At 43.7% G+C, this 11583-nt stretch overlaps 1 protein-coding gene across 1 annotated transcript in view; it reads right to left on the bottom strand.

Annotated features, from left to right (window-relative positions):
• The window catches only part of ARHGAP6 (Rho GTPase activating protein 6), a 656445-nt gene that overhangs the window by 64795 nt on the left and 580067 nt on the right, over positions 1 to 11583 (bottom strand). The window lies entirely within an intron of this gene.

Raw genomic sequence — 11583 nt, 5'->3', positions numbered from 1 at the left:
TATCACTACGGAAGTAGATTGCCCAACCTTCCTTCCGAGGAGTGGCTGGTGGGTTTGAACCACCAGCCTTCTGGTTAGCAGTCAAGTGCCTTAGGTATCTAATATTCACTACAGAGAAAAGGCTGTTTCTCCTACTATCAAAACAAAAATTAAACGCAAGGGAACAGTATCCGATCACCTGCTTCGTACTCTGATGGCTGATGGCTACAGGAAATATACAAAACTGTCCAGACATGGTATCAGTAAAAAGGTCATGGACAAATGTATTGAGTGACATAAATTGGCCCCTGCAGGCAAACGAGTAGGGATTTGATGTGAGGTGAAGACTATGGATGCTTCTCTTAGCTGTTTTTCCTAGAACAGGAATGAAACTGACTCATTTACAGATTTTGAGTAGCTCTGGGAAAAGAGAAGAAAATGGTTTCCTTTGGAATCTGTCATTTGCAATATCTCAAAGTCTGTCCCTTTCTCTGTAAGTTGGAATAATTGAGTAAAAATTAAACAGGTGAAACCCAGAGAGCCATTCTGTCTCCCCATATTCTCATTCCTCTGTTTTTCCCTCCACTAAGAGATGCCAGCAGATTCCTCTCTCTCTAATAGACTTTCCTGGCGGAGTGTATTTATTCTGCAGGGGCAGTGTTTTGATGTGGTCTCTTTAGTTTATTGTTGATTTCCCTTGAGGAGACTTACATGCTTCAGAAAGGAGATCGCTCTTTGTTCTAAGCTTCTATTGGAGTGTCTATTTAGTCTTTGTAAACTTCTAGGCAGGACTCTGGGATATTATTGTTTCTTTTAACATGGCTATTGTGAAACTGAGGGTTCCTCACGAATCTATTGAGCACATCTTTGCTCAATCTGTAAACAAAGGGCTGGGCATGAACGTTTATGTATGTGTGGGCTCCAAAGCACTTCTGCTAGGGGAACAAGGAGCCTGAGACTGTGTGTTGACAGTGGCTAAAAAGCTGATAATAGGTTTTTAATATAGCAAGGAAATTATCAAGACTCATTATCCTAGGGCCAGGGACAATGTGTACCATGTTCAAAGCAATGGTGTGTGCCTCCCAAGATGACTGCTTCCCTGGTCCTCCTCATTGCGAGCAACTGTCTACTTTCTCATCAACCATGGGCTCAGGAGGTGGCGGGCCATGCTCTGTCTCCCCTCTGCTATGTCCAGACATTCGCCCTTGTCACCTGCTTCCTGCTCCTTTCAGTCCTGCTCAGGATTGGCTAGTGCAGAGATGGCACCCAGAGTGAGTATGTCCTTAAATTGGGTGGCCTATTCACCTTATCATCGAGTTAAACCCAACTCATGGTGACCCCTCCTTGGGTTTCCAAGGCAGTATCACTACGGAAGTAGGTTGCCCAACCTTCCTTCCATTTTTTTGGTTTAGTATTCACCTTATCCTAGTCTCAGCCCTGTTTGTAGGTCATAAGGTCTCAGTTGCAACTACTCAATTCTGCCAATGCAGCAAAAGCAGCCGCAGATATGTAAATGAATGGGTGTGGCTGTGTTCCACTAAAACTTTTATTTCCAAAGCCAGGCTGGGGACCAACCCCAGGTATAAATGATACCTTCTCATGCCTGGATCTTCACCTTTTCTTTTCTACCAGAAGCTCTCTTCAGCATTTAAACAGACTCAAGAAGGTGATCCTTCTTTAAAAAACAACCTTTGATCCATCCCATTCTTTCAACAGTATCCCAAGTCTCCTTTCTCCACAGTTAACATCGTCTCAAGTGTTACCTTTACTTTCTGGCCTCTACTTTTCTCACCTGCCACTCTCTCTTCATCTCATCCAGTCTGCCTGCTGCCTCTGTTGTTGTTGTTGTTGTTATGTGCCGTCGAGTCAGCCCTGACTCATAGCGACCCCTCCTTGGGTTTCCGAGGCAGTATCACTACGGAAGTAGGATTGCCCAACCTTCCTTCCGAGGAGTGGCTGGTGGGTTTGAACCGCCAGCCTTCTGGTGAGCAGGCAAGTGTCTTAGCCACTATGCTACCAGTGCTGCCTCTACTGTTGTTCTAAAATAGCTTTCTCTATTGTTGACTTCAAGGTCATTGAATCCAGTGTTTTCACCAGCTCTGCGTCACATATCCTCTCGTAGGCAGCCTTCAACCCTGGTGGCCACTCTGAGAGGTACTCTGTCCTTGGCATCCTGAACATACTACTCTGGTTTTTCTCCTGCCTTTCTGGCTATGCATTCTTGTGTCTTTTACTAGTTTATTGTTTTTCACAGGATCTTCTAGGGGGGAGTAGGGAGTGGCTCAGTGGTTGAATTCTCGCCTTCCATGTGGCAGACCTGGGTTTGATTCCCAACCAGGGCACCTCAAGGGTACATCTGGCAGTGGAGGCTTGTGTGTTGCTGTGATGCTGAACATGTTTCAATGGAGCTTCCAGATCAAGACAGACTAGGAAGAAAGGCCTGGCAATCCACTTCTGAAAATCAGCCAATGAAAACCTAATGGATCACAATGGTCTGATTCACAACCAACAGTGGGGATGGTGCGGGGCAGGGTAGGGTTTTGTTCCATCGTGTGTGGGACATCATGAGTCCGGGGCAGCTAATAACAACAACCTGGGTTTTGAATGTGAAAGGTTCTCAGAGCTCAATCCCAACCTCCCTCCTCACTCTGGCCTCTCTCCATCAACAGGATCACCCAGGCCCAGCACTCTCATTTCCATCAATGGGAATCTCACACCTCATTGTGATCTCCAGCACAACCTCTCTGGCACCAAGCACTCCCTTCACATTTATACCTGGATGTCCCAAAGACATCTCTCACGTATTATCTTCACTGTACCAAGTCCAATGCTCATTCCTGACAGCCTCTGTTCTTCTGAGAGCCATCCTTAAGGCTTTGCTCCTTACATCCCATTTCCACTCCTGCATCAAATCCTTGTCAATTTACCCTCACATTACCTCTTGTCTCCACCTAATTCTCTCCACTTATACCATCACACCAACCCTGGTCCAAGGCACCATTATCTTTCTCTTGGACTTCCCAACAGCCTCCTAACTGGCTTCCTCCCTTCACTTTTGTCTCACACCCATCCCAAGTTCATGTTTTACACCACAGTATGGCAACTGATTGACAGACATAATTGAGTCATCCCCTCCCTAGCCCTGTTTGACAGCCTATCACTGCTATTTGCATGCAGACCTGAAGTTGTTCATGGCCCACACCCTTCTGTGTGAGCTAGCCCTTTTATACCACTCCTCAGAAACATTCTCCCCCTGGTTCTCTCTTCTCCAGTAATATTGCTTGTTATAGATTTAGTGGTGTCTGCCAAAAATCTGTGTTAAAATGCTAATTCCTATGCCTGTAATATGACCCTGTCTGGAAATAGGAGTTTCTTTGTTATGGTAATGAGGGCAAACTAAAGTAGGGAGGATTCTAAACCTCATTGCTTCTCAGTTATCAAAAGAGCCTAATAGACAGAGAGACACACACACAGGGGAAGACAGATCCTAGGAAACACCAAGAATTGACAGTAGTCACCAGAAACTAAGAGAAAAACAAAAACCAAACTCGCTGCCATCGAGTCAATTCCGACTCATAGTGACCCCCAGTGGGTTTCCAAGGCTGTCAATCTTTGCCGAAGCAGATCACCCCATCTTTCTTCCGTGGAGCGCCTGGTGGGTTCGAACCACCAACTTTTTGGTTAGAGAAATTAGGAGAGAGGTCCATATAAGGAATTGGCATGGTCAAGCCCCTGATTTGATTTCTGGCCTCCAAAACTGAAAAAATACATTTTTGTTCTTTACAGCCACCCACTTGTACTTCTGTTACAGCAGCCATAGGTAACTAGGACACCACTCAGTGACAGCATTCATTATATTCTCTTTAAGAATGTCTAAATAGTAGTAACAGATGCTAGATTTTTCTACTGTTATTTAACAGAATGCAAAACTAAAAGTTTTATCAGCCCATTCCATAAAGCATTACTTCACAGGGCTCATATAGTAATGTACTTAAACAGTAAAGAACAATAAAACATTTCATAATATCATTTCAGCATAAAGAGAGATACCAGGCCTTAACTATGCAGAGTTTATGTAGATTGTAAATACATGGAATAATCTGAAAATATACTGGGCAGGACCTATTTCCCAAATTAATGCCACAGTAATATTTATTCTGCATTGCTCCAATTAGGAGCCACACTGACTGGGGACAAAGCAGTGATCTTTAAACTTTTTTTTTAAAGCTATTTCTTTTCAAAACAAGAGAGAAATTTTCAGAAGTTCTGCAAGTTTTAAAAAGAAATATTTTTGGTTGCCAAGTAATTTCACCAAGATAAATTAAGAACCTGGAGCCATTCTGTATGGAAATAGGTTTTCTGAATCAGTATCAATCTCAAATTAGTTTCCAAATGGAAATCAAAAGTAATATGGGCCCTACTTAAGTGGCAAGAGGGACCCAGGAGTGTCACATGAACTGCTGTATGTCAAGGCAATTAAGTCAAATCCAGGGCATGACCCATTCTGACTGGATCAACTGATTTAGTGGCATATGTAATATTTATGAATCATACTCTTTATTGAGAAAGAATTCAATTCTAATAGGCTATGCCTATTTATTTTCAGATGGCCCAGCAACAGAGGTCTTTGAGAGTTTCCTGTTTTCCTCTTTTACTGTTGGATTCAATTGATTCTCATTTTTCTCATGTTCAGCTGTTAGGAACCCAAATGCCAATGTTCAACTGAAAGGCAATAAGGTGAACTGATTGCAACTGGGCCAGAACTGCACACTACTCTGCTCACACCCCGGTTTTCTGGAATCCATGTCATGGCTTCTAGGGTTGACATGGACTAGACTTTATGTGTAGAAAAGGTGCCATGTAATTAAGTTTCATTGAACTCTAGCACACCCTGTGCTAAACATCAAAGCTACGATCATAGATTGAATTATATCCTCCCAAAATATGTGTCAACTGGACTATGATTATCTGGTTTGGCAGTTACATAACAATGTCATGGGGCAGTGATGTAATGATTCCCTAATAATGTCATCTGATATGATAAGCCAATCACTTATAAAGAGGACTAGAATGAGATGTAACACCCTTCATCCTGTCATAGCCCTGCTCAGATGTAAGGGAAGCCTCCCTGGCATGTGGCCTGCAACGCCTTTTATCTTACAAGAGATAAAAGGAGAGAGAAGCAAGCATGGGAGACGGACCTACTATCAAGAAAGAAGAACTGAGTGCATCCTGTGGACCCAGAGTCCCTGTGCTGGGAACCTCCTAGAACCAAGAGACACACAGAGAGAAAGCCTTCCCCTAGAGCTGATGCTTTGAATTCGGACTTCTAGCCTCCTAAACTGTGAGAGAATACATTTCTGTTTGTTAAAGCCACCCACTTGTGTTATAGCAGCACTAGAGAACTAAGACAAGCTACTTCCAAAACCAGAAACCCTCTTTTGCCTTGAAGCTGGCCATTTGTCACTTGGTTGGATGGGTTTGTATCTTTGCTTTGGAATCACCCAGGACTTGCCTTCCTTTTGCCAGCTGGGTGGTCTCATGGCACACTTTTGAGTGTCCCCTGAGAATTCATATGAGCCCATGTAAATATGATTGGGGCTGAAAAGTATATATTAGCCCATGCATACTGGCTGACTACTTCCCCTGGCTCTTCCATCAATACTCATTCACCACCTTGCGACCCTCTGTCCTGTGATCCACGGAATCACGTATACATCTCCCTCCACTGCGGAAACCCAAACATCACCTCCTGCCAAAATGTTTGTTCTGCTTAGCCCAACCAGATAGGCACTTTCTGAAGAGTCACCTATAGTCTACCCACAAGTATTTAAATCCCAATGTCACTTTTGCCATCCTAGAATACATGCCATGAAAAAATAATTCAATAGTCCCCACCTCCATCCTTGGTTTCGCTTTTGGAGATTTGTTACCCAAGGTCAACATGGTCCCGAAACATTTAAATCTGTGCTCTGCTCTGAATGGCATGATGAAAACTCGTGCCCTCCTGTTCCATCCTGGAGCTGGCTTGCTCCTCCTCTGCCTGAAAAACACTGTGGGCTGCTTGCCCAGGGCACTCTGGGTACCTGTTGTACGTATGTGCAGGAAAAAACATGTTATATATTGGGTTTGGTAGTATCCGAGGTTTCAGGTATCCACTGAGGGTCTTGGAACGTTGTCTTCTGTGGATATGGGGTGACAGGGCACATACTACTGTACAGTAAAACCTCAGAAAGCCAGAACCTGTGTAAGGTAGAAACCTGTCAAAAAAAGGAAAACTCAAATGTTTTCCACAAAAATGAAAGATAGAGAAGTGGTTAAGACTGCATCTTGTCAATGGCAGAAACTTGTGAGAACTGGAAAAACAAGGCAGCCCCATTGAGGTCTGGATCTCACAGGTTTCACTGTACATGACTAATAACCAGGGTGTTCCCCTTAGCACACTCTATGAACACAGAGACCTGCTCCAATCTAGTGAGGTATATAAAGGTACTCTAGTGCAGGACTCTCTGGTAGCATAGTGCCTAAGGCACTTGACTGCTAGCCATAAGGCTGGAGGTTCAAACCCACCAGCCACTCCTTGGAAGGAAGTTTGGGCAATCTACTTCCGTGGTGATATCGCTTCGGAAACCCAAGGAGGGGTCGCTATGATTCGGGTCCGACTTGATGGCACATAACAACAACAACAACAGTGCAGGATTCAAACCAAAACTGAAGTCACTGCCATCGAGTTGATTCTGACTCATAGCGACCTCTACTGGGCTTCCAAGGCTATAAATCTTTATGGAAGCAGACTGCCTCATCTTTCTTCTGTGGAGAGGTTGGTGGGATCAAACCACTGAGCTTCTGGTTAGCAGCCAAATGCTTTAAGCACTACACCACCAGAGCTCATTAGTGTAGGACTAGAGTGATCAAAAACTCTAGTTTAAAAGAGCAATGCTGGTTACTAATAGGTCATTACAAGACAATGGCAAGAACACATACAGCCAACAGCATAAATTTAAATGGAGTGGACAATGATGATAGGGGGCTGCAAAAGAGTTAATTCTCCTTTGTCTTCATTGGCCCAGCAGCAACTTTGGCTGTGATAGTATGAGTCATGGGGTGTATCTTGGTTCGTACAGACCAGATTTCCCTGTGCTAGATAGTGTACGTCCAAACTCATAAGAATACCCAATTCTGGCCCTCACTGCAGATGAATGGCCTTTTTGGTAGGAGGATTGAGCACTAGCATTTTGAAAGGTTCCAAAAGTGATTCTGCTGGGCAGCCAAGGTTGACAACTACTGCTGTGTTCACCTCCTTGGTTCAAATTTGAGGTCAGTTGACTGGCTTCCAGAGTGGCCAACTTAATAAGATGACATTTTTATCAACTTCTCCACTTAGGAATTAACTCACAATGTTTAGAAAAGTCTTGATCAGGCACTGGAGATAACTAGCCTGGAAGTGTCCCTTGTCATACTATCTATCATTTGTTGACATTGAATACTTTTCAGTGAGATAGTAGGGCAGGCAGAAAATTGGTACAGTGGAGACTCAGTCAAGGAGCTCTGGTGGTGTTGGTGGTTCAAACCCACCAACCACTCCACGGAAGGAAGACTGGACAATCTACTTCCATAAAGACTTGCTGCTCAGAAACCCAAGGGGGTTGCCATGTGTCAGAATCGACTCGATAGCAATAAGCTTGATTGTGTGTGTGTGTGTGTGTGTGTGTGTGTGTGTGTGGTTTTGAGATCCAGTCCCGGTAAGAATGACCTGACCTTCCGCCTTGTGTTTTCTGCTCTGATGGCAACAATCTTAGGAAGATGTCTCCATCTGAAAGTGGCATGATTTCCATCTGCATGCAGAAGAAAGCTTCTAGCTTCTTTCTGCTGGCACTGAATCAGTGAACATTGCATATGGTTCAAGAAGGCTTTTCCAAAGTCAAAAGGCAAAGACACACTAACTTCTGTGCATACGGCCTCAAGTCACTCAAGTCCTTTCTCTACAGATATTTCTTTGTGAATAATCCAAATATTTTATTTTATTTTGGGTGGAAACATACACAGCAAACCCCACTCTCATTCCACAGCTTCTAGACATAATGATCAGTGCCAATGGTTACATTCTTCACACTGCGCCAACATTCTCGTCATTTCTCCTACTAACTGAAACTCCATGCCCCTTACCCTTCCATCTATGCTTTAAAATAGCTGCTGACCAGTCGCTCTTATAGAGATAGTTTTGAAAAGAATGCACTACTCAAGGATGACAATCCATAGATACTCCTTTTGTTTTGTTTTGCTTTCCATGTGATACTGCAGCAATCAGAATCTGTGACTGGGTTTGTCATTTGTGTCCAAATTCCCTCTAAGGCAGGGGTGAGGGTCTGCCCACAAGGGGAGATTTGGAGTGTCTAGAGTCTGGAGGCATTCTGGTCTGAATCAGTTCTAGTGTCATCTAGTGGGCAGAGAGCAGGGATACTGCCAGACATCCTTTAACACATAGGAGAGTCCCTGCTACAAAGAACTATCTGGTTCACAATGTGAATAGTCCCAAGACTGAGAAAGCTTCCTCTAAGGGAAGGAAAACATCATTCCATTCTTTCCAATTCTTTATCTCCTTTTTGTTGCAACTAACCAAAAAATATCGTGAGCCTTTTGGCAGAGTGCTGGACATGAGTGTAGAGATTGGGGTTGATGATGTGGAGTTAGTCTTGGATTCTACTGAGCGGAATGCATTTACTTTAATACCCTCTAATCCCATTGCCCTCCGTTTCTTTTCAGGCCAAAGAAAGGTGTGAAACTTCTGGTTGTCCTTGCTCAGCACTCACTCATTATATCACACAAAATGGAAATACAGGTTTGCATCATTTAGTCCCTTTAGGCAATGTCCTTCCCATTTACATCTGTGGTCCATAAGGTATTTTTTTTTATGTTGTTGCTATTGTTGTTAAAGGGAAAGCAGTTCTCCTTTTGTTTATTATTTGTCTCTAGTGGCTTTAAAGACCCTAAATCCCCAGAGTGAATGAGAAGTAGGGGCTCCAGCCATCTCAATCCCCTTAGCACCTCCTCCTTCATCTCCTTCTTCGCTTCCTCCTGGTTTCATTCATCCGTCCAGCAGCTGTGCAGCCTTTCAGGGTTCCTCCCCGTTTGCTGCGTGCTCACAGTGCCAGCTGGACCCAGGGCACTCACAGGCTCCTGGCTCATGGCTGCGGTGGTGGTTACACGTGATCAGGAAGTGGCCACACCAACTGGGGAATGGCAGCCAGGGCTGCCACTGCCAATCTTGCTTCCTGCAGCCACACATCTGGTCCCTGCAGCCACCTCTCCATGCCCCCTGAGAGGACCCTAGCCCTCAACCTTGCCCTGCGCCCAGATGTGTGTCAAGTCCTGATTCAGCTGCTGGTGCAGTCCCTGCCTGGCCCAGCGACACATCTAGCAAAGCCAGGCTCCTGTATCCAGTGAATACAGCTCTCAGGCAATATCTGGCAGGCTCCCATAAGGTTTTATTGGAACAGGCTTTATGGGGATTTAACTATGGTTGGTACAGAGACAGCCTGCATACAATATAATGTTAGCATAACGTCCAAAAAGCAAAATGTCCTATTTCACAGAACACATGCTGGGCATTAAGTGATGTATACCTATATATTCATACACCCACAGCACTCAGCAATAATCTCACACAGGACCAAAAAAAAAAAAAAAAAAAAACTGGACTGTGCTAATGGGGTCTAACTGTCCATTGAACAGGCTCAATGAATATTCATTGAAAATGACCCCAAATACCACTTAAAGGGTGGCTGACGAGTCATTTCCCTAAATAGACTTAGTAGGGCACACACAAGAGGGGGAAGAGAGTCAACAACTTGCAAAACATATAGGCAAAACATGAGCCTTCAGGAAGAGCAAAGTAGGAGGTCTCACACTCCCAGAGCTCAAAACCTACTACTATACAGCCACAGTAGTCACAACAGCCTGGTATGGGTACAACGACAGACACATAGACCAGTGGAACAGAACTGAGAACCCAGAAATGGATCCATCTACCAATGGTCAGCTGATCTTTGACAAAGGACCAATCCATTAAATGGGGGAAGCAATGGTCTTTTTAACAAATGATGCTGGAAAAATTGGATATCCATTTGTAGAAAAATGAAACAAGATCTATACCTCACACCATAAATGAAACCTAACGCCAGATGAATCAAAAACTTAAATGTGAAATCTGAAACTATAAAGTTCATCAAAGAAAAACATAGGGACAAACTTGTTGTTGTTGTTGTTGTTATGTGCCGTCGAGTCAAACCCGACTCATAGAGACCCCTCCTTGGGTTTCCGAGGCAGTATCACTACGGAAGTAGGACTGCCCAACCTTCCTTCCGAGGAGTGGCTGGTGGGTTTGAACCGCCAGCCGTCTGGTTAGCAGGCAAGTGTCTTAGCCACTATGCTACCAGAGCTCCTGGGACAAACTTAGGGGTCCTAATTTATGGCACAAATAGGCTATCAAACATAACCCAAGATGCACAAACAGCAGAAGACAAACTAGATGATTAAGACCTTCTAAAAATTAAATTCTTAGGAACATCAAAAGACTTCTCCATCAGAGTAAAAAGAAAATCCACAGGTTTGGAAAAAATATTTGGCAATGACACACCTGACAGAGGAGTTATCTCTAAAATTTATAAAATACTCCAACACCTCAACATTAAAAAGACAAACAATCCAATTGAAAAATGGGCAGAAGATATGAATAGACACTTCACCAAAGAAGATACTCAGGCGGCCAAAAAACATGTGAAAAAATGTTTGCGATCATTAGCCATTCAAAAAAAAAAAAAAAAAAAATACCAAACTCACAGCCATCAAGTCAGATCTGACTCATAGCGACCCCTCCTTGGGTTTCCGAGGCGGTATCACTATGGAAGTAGATTGCCCAATCTTACTTCTGAGGAGTGGCTGGTGGGTTTGAACCACCAGCCTTCTGGTGAGCAGTCAAATGCCTTAGGCATTATGCCACCAGAGCTCCCTAGAGAGATGGAAATCCAAACAACAATGAGATATCATCTCACCCCAGCACTAATAGCAACGTTCAACAAGACAGAAAATAACAAATGATGGTGAGGATGTGGAGAGATTGGGATTCTCATACACTGCTGGTGGGACTGTAAAATGATACAACTACTGTGGAAATCGGTATGGCAATTCCTTAAAAAGTTAGAAATAGAAATACCATTTGATCCAGTGGCAATCCCATTACCAGGTATATATCCTAAAGAAGTGAGAGCCAGGACAAAAACAGATATATGCACACCCATGTTCACTGCAGCACTATTCACAATACCAAAGAGATGCAAACAATCTAAGTGCACTTCAGTCGAGGAATGGATAACCAAGCTGTGGTACATACATATAATGGAATACTATGCAACACTAATTGGAAGGAAAGTTGGGCAATCTACTTCTGTAGTGATACCACCTCGGAAACCCAAGGAGAGGTTGCTGAGTTGGGTCCAACTTGATGGTATATAACAACAACAAAAACATTGTAAAAAGCCAAGGGAAGGTTTATACATGGACGAGATCTTTCTTTATTGGTTACCAGAGATGAGGTCAGGGGTGGGG

Source organism: Orycteropus afer, unplaced genomic scaffold (assembly GCF_000298275.1).
Source record: "Orycteropus afer afer isolate SDZICR_OR568_19922 unplaced genomic scaffold, OryAfe1.0 scaffold00304, whole genome shotgun sequence".
Lineage (NCBI taxonomy): Eukaryota > Metazoa > Chordata > Mammalia > Tubulidentata > Orycteropodidae > Orycteropus > Orycteropus afer.
The sequence above is the reverse complement of the archived record's forward strand: the minus strand, read 5'-3'. Positions and strand labels throughout refer to the sequence as shown.